Source organism: Cryptomeria japonica, chromosome 10, assembly GCF_030272615.1.
Source record: "Cryptomeria japonica chromosome 10, Sugi_1.0, whole genome shotgun sequence".
NCBI lineage: Eukaryota > Viridiplantae > Streptophyta > Pinopsida > Cupressales > Cupressaceae > Cryptomeria > Cryptomeria japonica.
In genome coordinates this window covers 78,652,784-78,658,721 of record NC_081414.1, presented here as the reverse complement: position 1 = coordinate 78,658,721, position 5,938 = coordinate 78,652,784, and positions in this window count along the sequence as shown.

The following is a 5,938-nucleotide window of genomic DNA, read 5'->3' as shown; positions in this document are numbered from 1 at the left end:
ACCGGAGGCTCTTTAGCCATATCTGATTTTTCACTTGAGTCTTTATCAACTATTATGTTGATCTTCTGGGTATCAACATTTACATTGAATAGGACTTTAGGATTTGTATTGTTATCCTCTGCATCCATGCTTTCAGCTGCCGGTTGGTTTTCAGGGATTGTAATTTTTACAGGTGGAGGTAGGTTATCTTTAACCTTTATGCTTGGAGGTCCACCAATTTTCCCTTTCCCTTTGTCCTTATCCTTCTGATATACCTTAATAGGCTTGGGATTCCTATATTCTTCTTATTTCTCCTTTTCAACCAAAAATATGTCCCAACCATCTTCTATTTCCTCTGAAACCTCTGTAACTCTACCTGCCATCAGTGAAATATGCCGATGTGCAATGGAAAAAACTGTCCGGTTGGCCTGAGCTATCAGATCATCAATTTCTTTTGGGGAGTTCACCGGATATACAGCAAGTAGTTTTTCTATTTTTATTTTCTTGTCCAGTTCAATTACTCCTTGCCTTCTGGCCTCAAGTCTTTTGTATAAGTCATCAGGAATTTCATTTATGACTTCCATCAAAACCTTTTTAAACATGTCCATGTGTAGTATTACACTCTCCTCAACTTGCCTTTTCTCATCAACCGATAGGGTGTCATAAATTTTCCTTATGTTCTTCAATTTTCCTTCCTCTGTGATCTCATTTAACAAAATGTCTAGAGGTGCCAAGTCAGTTTTTGCCTTTTTCTTTTTCTTAGGAGTCAACTTCTTTTTAGGTGTGACCTTTCTGACCGGAGATCTCACAGCTTGTTGCTTCTGCCTTGTCCTTCTAGGTGAAGGAGTGGTTGCCGGTGAGGGATCTCTTTTCCTAACAACTCTTTTAAAGGTTGCTGGCATGTCTCCTTCTGAAGAAGTACCTACCGGTGATAGATGAGCTTCAAGTTGAGGGGCTGCCAACTCATCTTTAGTTATGCCAGTTTTCTTTAATACATATTCCTTAATGGCTTTTGCTTGTCTGGATCCTTTTCTCACAAATGCTTCTACCTTCTTCACTCTTTTCTTGGACTGTATTTGTTTTTCTATTGTTTCAGCACTACCAAATGCTTCCTCCTTAGGTTCATTGGGAGCTTCCAGAAGTGCTTTGGCATAAGTTTCAACTATGTGGTCATCTGTTTCATAGCCCATTTATGTTACCCAAATTGTCCTAGGGATGACTGCTTCCATCCATATTTCATCCTTTTTTATAACGAAGAATATATCATCTTTGTATTTATCTACAATTTCCTGAGATAACCTTGTCGTTTTCTTCATTTTCATCTTTAGTGCTTGGAAAAAGTTATGAATGTTGTTTTCCTTATTCTCACCCATGGTATTGAATAGTTCTATCAGTTGCTTTCCTATCGGTATGTCATATCCAAATTCTTTATATCCTATACCGGGAACTTGTTTTGTTATATGAAGCATTAGACACACTAACAAATTTCCAAATCTGAAGGTTCCTTTCTTATCCTTCTTTATCTTTCCAAGGTTGTCTATCAGTTCATCCTTTAACCATTCACAGATGTCAATTTTTGCATTGTCTGTTATCATGTCATAAGCACTCTTAATGTATAGACTTGAGACTGAGTTAAGTCTATTGGCATGAGTGGCTTTGTAACCTAATATCATGCTTATGAATCTTACATTTGTATCCTTTACATCATTAACCCTTAAAGATCTTTTATCAAATGTTGCACCTGTTAGGTCTATGACTAAATCATTTGAAACTTTCTTGTTTTTGTCTGGTCTTTTATCGGTGGCCGGTAACCCTATGACAGCCTTTACCACTTGCTTGGTGATCTTATGAATTGCATCTAACCAGAAAAATTCTCCATGAACTTTTCTTAACACTATCGTAATCACATCCTTAGGAAATTCAGGAATACTAAGGATTTCTGTGAATCCAAGGGTTTCAATGATTTTGTGTTCAACTTTGATATTGCCAGTATCATCACATATCTTGGTTTTGTACATGGTTTTGATTTCCTTGTCTCCTAGCTCTTCAATATTGCAGTGAATATACATTCTAGGGTCTTCAACATATACAACACCTTTAGGGATTTGAGAGAATGCACCTAAGGTATCATCCTTCTTTGCTATTTCGAGGACCAACTGAAATACGGGCCTAGGTCTTTTAATTACTTCCACAATAGTAGGGTTCGCTATGTATTCAATTGCAGAGGTGGATGCCATGATAAAATACCTTTTTCTGTCTTGGATGAATGATTGCCTGGAGTGTGCTTGCTTCTTGCTCGAAATGCCTTAGCTTGGAAATCTTCGCGCTCTCTGAAAGTTTGAAATCACGGTGAAATGAAATGGACCCAAAACCTTATTTTATAAAGTCTTTTTCACTACCTACCACATTAATTGCATGTCGGTTATGTATTCACTTAACTTTATTTGCCAGTAATAAGTGATTTTCAACTTCTTTTCTCTAACTGAGGGAATAATAGCACGTGTCATTAGATTGCCAAACCCTCAAGACATTTTTCTTCAATTAGATGAAGAACTTCCTGTCGGTGGAGCACTGCTCTGTCCTGCCGGTGGAGCACTGCTCTGTCCTACTGGTGGAGCATCACTTTGTCCTGTCGGTGGAGGTGTATTCCCAATATTTAGATCAGCTTTTCTAATCCATTGCTTTGAGAATTCTTGCTTAACCTCTTCAACTTTTTCTTTACCTTTCAAGCTAGTATTTTTGTTGTCTACCGGTGTACCTTTACTTCTACAAAATTTAGCAATATGCCCAATCTTGTTACATGCATAACAAGTTACATTATTTTTCTGAATAGCTTTCCCATAACCTATGTCGGTTTGTGTTCTGCATTGATTTGATAGATGTCCAAATCTTCCACAGACATAACATCTTACATTCATTCTGCAGTTTTCAAAGTTATGACCAACTTTGTTGCATTTGGAGCATTGACTGGTGGGAGGATTGATATTCTAATAATTCCTAGATCTACATTCATTTGCCCTATGACCATATTTATTATAGTTAAAGCATTTTCCATTGAATTTATAAGTATTAGGTGGTCTTACTGATTTGCTGTGATCCTGAGTATTTGTAGTACCAGAACTTTCTCCAACTTCAAATCCAATTCCAGAAGTGTCACCTTTGGGTTTTTGATTCTTCAATAAGGTACCAAGTTCTTCTGAGCTTTTCTTGAATTTTTCTTTATGTTGATTTGCAGTTTCCAATTCCCTTTCCAAGATTTCTTTTTGTCTCATTAGTTCATTTGAGTCATTCTGAGTATGCATCAGATTTGTCTTCAACATGTCATTTTCATAGCTAAGTCTTGTGTTCTCATTTGCTGCATCACTTAGTCTTCTGGTCAATTCTTCTTCATTCTTCTTTCTGTCCTCGATCTCTTTGCAAAATCTCATAGTCATATCCTGCATTTCATTTTTTGTTGTCATGATCTCTTGTTTCAACTTGCTTATCATATCATTAAGTGATTCCTTTTCATCATTCTCATTTTGCAAATTTTCACAGAGTTCTCTTCTCTTATTTCTTGTAACAGTAAGATTTTCTTGAAGTGCCTAAATGATATCCTGAGCTGCTTTTAAATCATCTTCTAATTTGATATTTTTCAACTTCTTTGCATCATAGTCAGTAAGAGCTCCTTCAAGTTACTTCATCAGATTTTCCATCTTTACCGGTGTCAAGATCTTCCTCAAGCTATTAGGCTTCTGAAAATAGAGGACCAGGCTCTGATACCAATTGTTAGGGTTCTCACAGATATTGAGAGGGGGGGGTGAATCAGTATCTGACCGGTAGTCAAATTTCCTTAAGTTAAAACATACAAAACATAAAGTAGCAGTGTACTGGTATGCAAGAATTAATGTAATAAATAGAATAAAAAATATCCACATGAAAAGAACACCATAACACAAGATGTTTGACTAGGAAACCCAGTGTGGGAAAAACCTCGATGGGATTTGTGACCCACAATATTCACTTACTGGCCAATAAGAGAATATTACTTACAATAGGGGCCTGCACATGCAGGAAGGCCAATTGCCTAGAGCTCACTACTCAATGAGAAGTCACACTGACTTACAATAAGGATTATACTAATCCAATGACTTGTACTGGTTTACAATAGCATCTCCAATGCCAGATTTAGTACCGGTTCTTGCTCTGTTCTTTACATATACCCTTAACCTATATTTCGCACATTAGGTCTGCCTAATAATTTTCCTTTTTGTTTGCTTGCTTACTTTTTCTTAAAATGTCTACAATGATCTCTTTTATATACAAGAGTCATTTTACAATTTGCCAAGTCGGCTTGCAATAATAATCAAAATATTACATATCAAAAATCCTGTCGGCCTTTGTGCCAGCATACATCTTTTTTTCTATGCTGGTGTCGGTGTCGGTGTAGAGTGATCTTGTTGATGCTGGTGCACTGTCTTGCTTGAATAATGCTTTGTCGGTATGATGTCTTGCCGGTGCCAGAGGATTGCAAGGTTGCCATCAATGAAAAAACCTTCAATCACACACAATGTCTCATTGGAGTGTCCATATGCCAACATATATATATATATATAATTTTCCTTTGGAGGTCATTGAAAGGCCAATGAGCATCATTTCCTAGGCGAGATCAGTCATAGCCGAGTTAGGAAATGAATGCGATTATGCAAGTGTTTGCAAGAATGAGCAGGCTTGGAGTTGCAGAGTGTTTGGGATGAACAAGTGATGTGTGGCAGAACATATGTGTGAATTTGGAGGTCTAGCAGATCAAGGAAGATACCTAACCCTTGGAAAAGGACAAAAACAAGCCCAAAACCACCTAAAACAAGCAATTCTCGGATTCTGTACTTGTACGGTCAGAATGAGATTCCTAAATCTAGAAATTGGAAAGTATTTCCAAAAGGGTATCCTAATTAGCAAAGAGTTTGTGTGGGTCTTTGGAGAAACTAGGAGAAAATCCTCAAAAACTGGCTAGGTAGGGCTAATTGGGGCTCTAGGGCTATTAGGCCTAAAAAATAGGAAAAGGAAGGAGAGATGGGGAAAAGAATAAAACCCTCACTCAAAACCAATGGATTGCCCTTGAAAAAAATCTCAAACACCTACTACAACCTCTACAAGAACTTGTTAGGAGTTTTAGAGTGTAAGGTGGACTTTACCCTTGTGAATCTCAACCATGCTTGAGCAACCAGTGAGCACATCTGGATTGGGAGCACTCTTAGAGAGTTGAAGTGTCTAAGTTGGTTAGTAGAACTGATTAACAATGAATGAAGCCCACTAGGATAACACTTGACTGCCCTTAACAAGGAATCAACTCTCTTTGAGAAGGACTCCCCATCAACAATCCAGGCATCTGCAAATCTTGAATATTTCAATTATTGCACAGAATTCTGGAGAACCAAAAATGTCATACTGCCAATACATAATTCTAGAGCAATACAACAATTTGTCCCGATTGCATCATACATACCCATCTTCCACAGTTTGCAACACAACATACATACCTATCTTCCACAACAATCCAAACCAATCCTAACTACCAAATTGACATCAATGACAACATAAACAAGTAATTCTAATAGATCCTACCATGCACCATCTATGCTTTTATTTTCAAAGATACCTTCAATTCCTCCAACTACCTATAAGGAAAAATAAATAAAGGCACCCATAATATAGACTAGATTGTGTGCACCCTAGAGGATCAAATGTTTTGAATTGAGCACTGAGGATGCCATATTTGATAGTAAGTTTGGGCACATTGATCATCAATAAAATATCATCGTGTTTCATTGGAAGGAATCATTTGTATAACATTATAAAGAATCTAGTATTTTGTCATCATTTTGTATCATAATCATTTCACTTAGCATCATGTAGATATTTTACATATTTCATCTTTCATGCCTTCAAAATTGTAAAACTAACAATAGAGACTCAATTG